This window comes from Choloepus didactylus, chromosome 26, assembly GCF_015220235.1.
Source record: "Choloepus didactylus isolate mChoDid1 chromosome 26, mChoDid1.pri, whole genome shotgun sequence".
Lineage (NCBI taxonomy): Eukaryota > Metazoa > Chordata > Mammalia > Pilosa > Megalonychidae > Choloepus > Choloepus didactylus.
In genome coordinates this window covers 4,204,359-4,215,192 of record NC_051332.1, presented here as the reverse complement: position 1 = coordinate 4,215,192, position 10,834 = coordinate 4,204,359, and the positions used below count along the sequence as shown (strand labels likewise).

The following is a 10,834-nucleotide window of genomic DNA, read 5'->3' as shown; positions in this document are numbered from 1 at the left end:
ATGTTGATGCTGTAATGGGTTGAGATGTTGGGATTTATTGCAGTGAGGTAAATGTACTTTGCATGTGATAAGACATAAATTTGGGGGGGCAGACTAGTGTATTGAAAAATGTCCCCAGAGAAATATGTCTACCTGGACCTGTCCATGTGTCCTTATTTGTAATTTTTTCTTGCTGATGTAATTAACTTAAGGATCTCTCCTCAATTCAGTAACTCATTTCTTTATAAGAGAAAGGAGGGGAGATTTGAGACATGGACACAGAGGGGCATACAGGGAAGATGACCACAAGATGATGGAGGCAGGGATTGCAGTAAAGCTGCCACAAAACAAGGATCAGTAGGAGCCACTCCCAGCTGGAAGAGAAAAGGCAAAATTCTCCCCTAGACCCATAGAGGAATGTGACCATGCCAATATCTTGGATTTGGAGTTCTAGCTTCCAGAACAATGAGTGAATAAATTTCAGTTGCTTTAAGCCAGGTAATTTTGGTAAGGGTTGCAACTTTAGAAATGAAATCACAACACAAAACCCTCACTTCAGGAATCAGCAATGGAACCCCCAACCTCTGTACCATGCACTTACTCCCACATCCCACAACAATGAATGAAACCAACTAACCTAAAGCCCTTCCCACATAACTCAAAACACCACTGGTGTAAAATATCACACTGTTGAGCTGTAAAGCAACCTTTTATGAAATGTGGTTAAAGTATTTAGAATGGTTCATGAAGAACCTGGAGCAGCAGCAGTTATAGGTTTGTGTTGGCTACTGATGCAACTTGAATTGATATATGCAGAATTGAGTTTTATGTGAACAAGCTGATTACACATATCCCCAGATTGGAGTGATAAGGTATAGGGGTTGTTATGGTAGGGAACCCCACCCTAGACAAAACAGGCAGAGACACCTCCAACATGAAGGGTCTCTTGTTGCTGATGGTAATGCTGATCTGGGCCTGAAATTGGTATCCTAAGGATATGGACAACAAGAGGTCCTGGTAAACAGTGGTGCACAAGGCAGAGCCAGGTGTTATTTGTGACTCAGAAGATGAGGGAAGACTTTGATCAGATGGGGAATTTGTGCTGTCTATGATTGTAAACTGATTGTGAATGTGTACTAAATAGAAGGGAATCTTGGACAACTGGACCCCTGGGGAAAAATGCATGGCTGGTGAAGTGCATGAATGGGGACAGTGCATTGTTGGGGGAAATATGTGGGGCCAAAGAGGTAAGATAATTGTACAGGTGGTCAACCATTTTAGTTAGAGATGTGGTTTATGGAAGGGGTAATAACATCTAAGGAGGACTGGATCAGTAGGGGACTAGGGTGCACTGTTAAGTATCAGGGCTCTTCAAGAAGCCAGCCAGAGCAAGGTGTGTTTCCCAGACAGCAAGAAGAGTGCTTATTAGGAATGACTTCTCTTTCTGTAGACATATTTATTATGTGCTCACATCATGAAATACCATGATGGCACCAGTACACCAATCCATGCAATTCCAACAAACCAACTGACCCACCAAAGACATACCAATGTGGCCAGCACCCAAAGCTGAGAATGATTTTGCTAAAACTGTGATAACTAAATCATACTTCTATATGCATAGTATTCAGAAAATGGGCACGAGGCAGCACAGGATAATAGAATGGCATTTAATGTCTACAAAAGTGGAAGAGTTTCCCTAGGGCTGCCTTAAATTCCTTGTTCCTCAGTGTATAGATGAGTGAGTTTAGGGTGGGTCTGACAGCCATGTACAGCACTCCAGCAAGTTTGCTTCTCTCAGGGCTGTAAGTGGAGGCTGGGCTGATGTAAGCACAGAACATGGCTGAGTAACAGACAGAGACTATGGTGAGGTGGGAGGAGCAGGTTGAGAAGGACTTCCACTTCCCCTCACCTGAGTGCATGCATAGGATGCTGGCAATGATGTAGCCATAGGACATAAGGGTGAGTAGGAAGTTGATGCATCCATAGAAGGCATCAGACAAGAAGGTCATGATGTTGTTCACCTGGGTGGGACTACAGGAGAGCAGCAACAGAGGGGGATCTCACAGTAAAAGTGAGTGAATACATTGGGGCCAAAGAAGGACAGCTGTGCCATCAGAGCAGTGTGGATGGAGGAGACCAAGGCACAGATCACCCAGACTCCCATGGCAAGGGCCAGGCAGAGGTGCAGGCTCATCAGGGTCCCATAATGCAGTGGCTGGCAGATGGCCATATAATGGTCATAGGCCATGACTGCAAGCAGCAGCAGCTCAGAAGTTGCAGACCACACAAGGAAGAAGACCTGGGCCATGCACCCCTTGAAAGAGATGGTGTTTTCCTCCAAGGTCAAGCCTACTAGTACCTTGGGAAGCACAGAGGAAGTGCAGGTGATGTCCATGGTGGCCAGGTTCAACAGGAAAAGTACATGGGGCTGTGGAGGCTAGAGCTGCAGGTGATGACAGTGATGATCAGAGTGTTTCCCAGGAGGGCCATGGTTTAGAGGAAGGAGAAGCAGCCAAGCAGGGGCAACCACAGTTCTGGGTGCTCTGAGAAACCCTGCAAGATGAACTCTGTAAACAGTGTCTGGTTGGACTTCCCAATACATCCAGGCATGACTTCTGGGCTCAACTCTATGTGGTCATCACTGCTGGCCCCTCCTTCTGGTAACTCTGCAGGTCTCTGTAGAGGTGATATGGCATGCACTTCAGGATCCTATATCCTTGTGCAGCTAATTTAGAGTGCACCATGCCTTGAGAAAGGGATGGAGTCAACTGGTTTAATTGATGAAGTCCCATTTATTTCCTCAAAACCACCACATCCAATGCTTTTTTGAAAATCACATTTACTTCAGTGATTTTCCTTTCATTTTCCCCTTGATATATTTGCCATCTAGATTTGTGTTCTGGTAGCCACCCACCTTCATCCTAAACTTCTTCTACAGCATGGCCAAGAAAAATACCCCATTTAAGGTGCTCATTTTCCTTCCCTCTCTCTGGCCCCTCCATGCACTGCCATCAGCTTACATGACCATGGAGACCCCACATCCACATCTTGCTGCCACAGTGAGTGCTCCCTTCAATGGGTCATCTCTGAGCTTCTTGCATCACTGGACACAACCCTGCCTCTCAGGCCCTTCCCCAGCTATTTTGGGGTGTGCGTTCCTATTGCCTCCCTTTCCAATGTGAGATAGCTCACAGCTAGTGTTTGGGCAGCTTTCTCACTCTGTATCCTCATGGTCCAGCTTCCCTCTTTGGTGGCTGATTCTGCCCACACCCTGAAACTTTGCAGATCTCTCTTTCCAGGTGATCCCTCTCTCAAAGTCCTGACCTGTGAATCCCAAGAACTTCTGTGTCTTATCTGCCTTGATTGTCTTCAGGCCCTTCAAACTCAAACTCACCACCATTGCCTCTTAGAATGTCCCTCTTGTGCCTGTTCCTTCAGTGCAGGTATCTCACCTACTTAGCCCTCAGTCATCCAACTGCAGGTGGAGGCTCCTTGGGAGCAGGGCTCTGCCTCTCTGGCTCATTGCCAAATCTTTAGATCCTGGACATCATAAGCACTGAAGAGACGTTTGTTCAAGCAGCAAATGATACTGTCTTACATCTTGCTCACCTCTCATCCAACTTTTCCCAAGGCCTGCAGTTAAATTTTCTAAACATCTTTTTGACATGTGCCCATATCTCATTCTCAGCTGCTTCTTTACATTAGACTTTTCCAGGATGTTCAGCTCATGGAATATTAACCAATCTATATATATGTTGCTCCATAAAATGGGTTTCAATATATTTTAAAATATTGAAACCTTTCAGAATAATTCCTGGCAACAAAAAATTAGAAATCAATAAAAATATGACAACTAGAATAACCCCAGCTATGTAGAAATTTAATGACAACTTTCTATATAACACATACATCAAACAAGATTTATCAAACACAATTAAATGACATTTTGAATTGATTGATTTAACAAACTACATCGTATGAAAATTTGTGGGAAATAGACAAAACAGAGACTGGTAAGAAATTTATAGATTTTAATTATATTGAAATTTATTATATATTAGAATAAGGATTGGAAAAGTTTAATATCACTAATCTAAGTTTCTAATTTAAGATGCAACAAGCCAAGCCAGTTGAATACTAAGTAAACAGCAAGGAATAACAAAGGTAAAAGCAGAAATTAATGAAATACAAACAAGCAGCAGAGAGTATAAAAGATTTAAAAGAAGATATTGATATGGAAACATTGACAATTTGATAACAGCCAGACAGAAATAATTGAGAATAAAACAGAAATAAAACAGTAACTACCATTAAAAAGAATAAAAGAGGGAATATAACTACAGAACATATAGACTTTAAAATCATAATAAGGATACTTAAAATCTTTCTAAACATTGAAGGAAATGGAATACTACCCAACATATTTTATGTAGCTAACATCAATCTAATACCAAAACCAGGCAAAAATGCTACAAAAAAGGAAAACTACAGGCCAATCTCCCTAATGAACATAGATGCAAGAATTCTCAACAATATATTTGCAAATCAAATCCAAAAACACATTTAAAAAATCATACACCATGACTAAGTGGGGTTCATTCCAGGCAGGCAAGGATGGTTCAACATAAGAAAATCAATCAACATATTAGAACACATTAACAAATCAAAAGAGAAAAATCAAATGATCACCTCAATAGATGCTGAAAAATTGTTCAACAAAATCCAACATCCCTTTTTTGATAAAAACATTTCAAAAGGTAGGAATTGCAGGAAACTTCCTCAATATGATAAAGAGCATATATGAAAAACACACAACCAGCATAGTACTCAATGGTGAGAGACTGAAAGCCTTCCCTCCATGATCAGGAATGAGACAAGGATGCCCACTGTCACCACTGTCATTCAACTTTGTGCTGGAAGTGCTAGCCAAGGCAATCCAGCAAGACAAAGAAACCAAAGTCATCCAAATTGGAAGGGAAGAAGTAAAATTGTCATTATTTGCAGATGATATGATCTTATATCTGGAAAACCCTGAGAAATCAATGATACAGCTACTAGAGCTAAGGAACAAATTTAGCAAAGTAGCAGGATACAAGATTAATTTATATAAGTCAGTAATGTTTCTATATGCTAGAAATGAATGAAGTGAAGAGACACTCAAGAAAAAGATAACATTATCAAATAGCAACTAAAAAAATCAAGTACTTAGGAATAAACTTAACCAAAGAAGTAAAAACCTATACAAAGAAAACTACATACCTCTACTAAAAGAAATAGAAAGGGACCTTAAAAGATGAAAAAATATTCCATGTTCATGGATAGGAGGGCTAAATGTCATTAAGATGTCAATTCTTGATTGTGTAAAAATGTAGCTTATGAGGGGTGACAGTGTGATTGGGAAAGCCATATGGACCACACTCCCCTTTGTTCAGTGTAAGGATGGATGAATAGAAAAATGGGGGCAAAAGAAAAAGGCACCCAATGTTCTTTTTTATTTCAATTGTTCTTTTACACTTTAATTTTTGTTCTTATTAGTTTTGTGTGTGTGGTAATGAAAATGTTCAAAATTAATTTTGGTGATTAATGCACAACTGTATAATGGTACTGTGAACTATTGAATGCACACTTTGTATGACTGCATGTTATGTGAATATATTTCAATAAAATTGAATTTAAAAAACCAGAGATGTCAATTCTACCCAAACTCATCTACAGATTCAATGTAATTCCAGTCAAAATTCCAAAAACCTAATTTGAAGATTTGGAAAAGCTAGTCATCAAATCTGTTTGGAAAGGGAAGATGCCTCGAATTGCAAAAAAAACACTCTAAAAAAGAAAAACAAAGTGGGAGGACATACACTTCCTGATTTTGAAGCTTATTATAAAGCTACAGTAGTCAAAACAGCATGGTACTGGCACAAAGATAGATATATTGATCAATAGAATCAAATTGAGAATGTGGAGATAGACCCCCAGATCTATGGCTGACTGGTCTTTGATAAGGCCCCCAAAGCCACTGAACTGGGACTTAACAGTCTTTGTAACAAATGGAGCTAGAAGAGTTGGATATCCATACCCAAAAGAATAAGAGAGGACCCCTACCTCACACCCTACATAAAAGTTAATTCAAAGGGGATCAAAGACCTCAATATAAAATACAGTACCATAAAACCCCTAGAAGATAATATAGGGAAACATCTTCAAGACCTTGTACCAGGTGGCTACTTCCTAGACCTTACACACAAAGCACAAGCAGCAAAAGAAAAAATAGGCAAATGGGGACTCCTCAAGGTTAGAAGTTTCTTGTACCTCAAAGGAATTTGTCAAAAAGGTGAAGAGGCAGCGAATTCAACGAGAAACAATTTTTTGGAAAACATGTATCTAACAAAAGGCTTATATTTTGCATATATAAAGAAATCCTACAACTCAATGATAGTAGTACAGACTGACCAATTATAAAATGGGCAAAAGATATGAAAAGACATTTCTCTGAAGAGGAAACACAAATGGCCAAGAAACACATGAAAAAATGTTCAGCTTCACTAGCTATTAGAGAGATGCAAATTAAGACCACAACAAGATACCCTCTCACACCAATTAGAATGGCTGCCATTAAACAAACAGGAATCTACAAATGTTGGAGAGAATGTGGAGAAATTGGAACTCTTATTCATTGTTGGTGGGACTGTACAATGGTTCAGCCACTCTGGAAGTCAGTCTGGTGGTTCCTTAGAAAACTAGATAAAGAGATACCCTTTGGTCCAGCAATTGCACTTCTTGGTATATACCTGGAAGATCTGAAAGCAGTGACAAAAACAGATATCTGCACACAAATGTTCATAACAGCATTATTCATAATTGCCAAGAGATGAAAACAACCCAAATATCTTTCAACATATGAAAGGATAAATAAAATGTGGTATATACACACAATGGAATACTATGCAGCAATAAGAAGGAATGATGTCGTGAAACATATGACAACATGGATGAACCCTGAAGACATAATGCTGAATGAAGTAAGCCAGGCACAAAAAGAGAAGTATTACATGCTACTACTAATGTGAGCATTGGAAACTTTAAAACAAATGGTTTGTAATGTAGAATGTAGGGGAACTAGTGATAGAGAGCAATTAATGAAGGGAGAATTATAACCCAATAAGAACAGATAAGCTGTTGTGGGTAAGTTTAACACTCTGGGAATGCCAAGGAATGACTATGGTTTGTTAATTTCTGATGGGTATGGTAGGAACAAGTCCACAGAAATGTTGCTATATTAGGTTATTTTCCTAGGGTAGAACAGGAACGTGTTGGAAGTAAAGTAGTTATTTTAGGTTAGTTGTCTTTTTCTTACTCCCCTGTTATGGTTTGTTTGAAACATTTTTATTGTATTTTTTTAATTTTTTGATATAGTTAATAGTTAAGTTTTTTTTAAAAGTTAATTTTTAAAAAAGAAAAAATAATAATAAGGAAATATGATAATCTTTAAGCCAGTAAATTTGAAAACATTCATGAAGTGCATAAATTCTTTGAAAAACTTATGATCAATTTACAAAAACCTTACAAAAAGAAATAGAAAAAATCTAAATCATGTTTATGGGTATAAGAAACTGAATTCATTAGAAAAATAATCTTTACTTTGATGGTTAAACTGGGATTTTTAGCTAATAGCTAATGAAGAAATTAATATTAATAATATTGGTCAAACACAGAAAATATTGGTGGAGAAACTTTTTTCAACTCATTTTATGAGACCAGCACAAATAAAGATTTGAAAGGTGTGACAGGAAAAGATCATTTAAACACAGACCTCTAATTAAAAATCTGTGAGAAATTAACCTTTTTTAGGTTTTAATGTATTGGAATAGCTAGAAGTAAATACCTGAAACTATCAAACTCCAACCCAGGAGTCTTGACTCTTGAAGAGGATTGTATAATGATTTAGATTACAAGTGGTGACAGCATGATTGTGAAAACCTTGTGGATCACACTCCATTTATCTATTGTATGGATGGATGAGTAGAAAAATGGGGACAAAAACTAAATGACAAATAGGGTGGGATGGGGGTATGGTTTGGTTGTTCTTTTTTACTTTTATTTTTTATTCTTATTTTTCTGGTGTAAGGAAAATATTCAAAAATAGATTGAGGTGATGAATGCACAGCTATATGATGGGACTATGAACAGTTGATTGTACACCATGTATGATTGTATGGTGTGTGAATATATCTCATTAAAACTGAATTTAATTTAAAAAGTCTATGAGAAATTGCTGAGAGAAATTAAAAAATAGATATGCCACTTTCAGGAATTGGAAGACCGAATATTATTATGATGTTAATCCTCTTTTAATTGATTTGTAGATTTAATACAACTTCAGTCATAATCATAGCAAACATTTTTGAAATCTGAAAATGAAAAGCTGATTCCAACATTGATATAGAGACACAAAAGACCTATAAGAGATGAAATAGTTTTGAAGAGAAGAGCAAACTTGGTGAGGTTACAGTGCCTGGCCTCAGGAGTACAATGATCAAAGCTACAGTATCACAACCATTTCATTTTTGCATAAAGATAGAAAAATATAACAATGCAACAGAATAAATGTCCAAATATATACCCATCCATTTATAGGCAAGTGATTTTTGTGATGATGTGCCAAAAAATCCTATAGCAAAAAGAAAGTCTTTTCAACAAATTATGTTGGAGAAATTGAATATGCAAATGGAAACAACAAAATTTTCTACCTCATGTTTCATTAATATTGATAATTCATTAATCATAGCATGATGACAAAAGGTAAAATTATTATATCCAAAAACAAACATAAGGAAATACCTAGTAGACCAATTTCCTTAGACAAAATTTCATATTTGGGCACAAAAGCACTAAAAAAAGTAAGATTTACTGATAAATCCATCTTTGTAAAAATTAAAAACTTCTCATCGATTATTACTATTAAAAATGAATGAGGAGTTGAGGAAAGGCTTGGTTTTTTCTTAATACTGTCTAATAAATAGATGGGATAAAAACTACGATGAAGGTTAGATGCACCTGTCAAAAGAGGCAAAAGCAGCTGGCAATTACGCAAGAACTATATGAAACAGTGTTTTCGGGGTCTCCAGTAACCAGTCACACATTGGACGCAAGTTTGGAATTGGAGGAAAAGCTGAGATCGCAGCGAACATCGTAAGTTCCCCAGACCACAGGTCTGGCGCCCCTCCCCACCCAGACCTCACAGACTGTCTTGCTGCCGGCTCCCTGAAAAGGGGAAAAAAAAAAAACAAAAAACAAAAAATACCACAGCAATCTGCTGAGGGCAAGAAGGGAGGCTCAACCCAGCCTCAACTGCAGAATTAATTAACAAATTAAGTAACTAATTTTGGGAGCTGGGGTGCTAAAGAAGGGCTGGGCTCTGAGAATTGGGGGCACATAAAAGCGGGCACCCATTCCCAGACTCCAAAAAAGCCATTTTTTTTCCCCTACATTTTGTCCCTTCTGGCTTCTCACAGATCCCTTATCTTTTTGCATTTCAATAGCCCCCAGCAGGGGTGGAACTGAAGCTGTTGGAGAGTAATTATCAGACAATAGCCCAAAGCATATCTTTAAATGCTCTATTCTGACACTGACAGAACTTCCAGGCTGGGGAAAGACCTTTAAAAGAGACTCCTTTTTTTTTTCCTTTTTTCTTTTTCTTGTTTTTCTTTTCTATTTTTTTTTAATCTAAAAGTAATATATGTGGTTATTTTCTATTGGAAAGCCCAGGTTGAGGGACTAGGCTGGGCTGGGCTTGGGGGGAGACATAGTACCCACAGTGTCTTTGAGTTCCGTATTCACTACTGAAGTTCTCCACCCCCATCTTTAATTGGCAACTCAGGCTGACGAAGGAATCTACCTGGAGTGGCCCCAAAGAGGAGAGGGGAGAAGGGAATAGTGACCCTGAGAGACAACTGGAGTTCTGAGGATTGGGAGAGTGGAGGGAGGTCCAGCTCAGCTGGCAGTCCTCCTGGGAACTCAGACCCCAGGGGCTGGAATTCAGATTCCAGCTTCAGTCAGCCACGTCCCCGAAAGGATCAGAGTCACCAGGAGAACTAAAGTCTCCATACCTCCTTACATTGGTGGGGGAGCTGCAGGCTGGCAAGCACCACCTGCTGGACAGGAGAGGAAAAGCACCAATTCTAAAGGCCTCATAGGAGGGTCTCATTCTCAGGAAAACTCCATATCCTCCCAATGAGACCTGGGCCTCACTAGACTGGGAAAATCTGACCAGGGTCGACCATATCTGAGGAGACCCACTCACAAAAAAGGTTACATAGAGGCAGAGCAAGAAACAGAAAAAACAAGAGGGGAACAATTCTGATCAACTAAATAAAACCTAAGTTAGAGGTCTAGAATAAGTTGAACTGAATAACAGATGCCAGAGAACAAAGCCAATCAACAAGAAAACCACTAGGTAAAAGACAGAAAACAAGCTCCAAAATAAACTAATCAAGAAAATCAGATGCCTAGACAACTTAAGATAACAAGCCATACCAGGAAACATGAAAACATGGATCAGCCAAAGGAACAAACTAATAGCTCAGCTGAGACACAGGAGTGGGGGCAACTAATGCTAAATAAATTTGATGAAATGAAGGAAGATATAGTAAAAGAGCTGAAGGATATAAAGAAGACACTGGATGACCATAAAGAAGAATTCATAAACTTAAAAAAACAAATGGCAGAACACATGGGAATGAAGGCCACAATGGAGGAGATGAAAAACACAGTGGAGGGACACAGCAGTAGATTTGAACAGGCAGAAGAAAGGATCAGTGAACTGGAAGACAGATCATTTGAATTCATACACACA

The 10,834-nt window shown here is 38.7% G+C and overlaps 1 pseudogene; it reads right to left on the bottom strand.

Moving 5' to 3' along the window:
* Positions 1-1,649: 1,649 nt before the first annotated feature.
* LOC119520841 lies at positions 1,650-4,884 on the bottom strand (annotated as a pseudogene).
* Between the last annotated feature and the right edge of the window lie 5,950 nt (positions 4,885-10,834).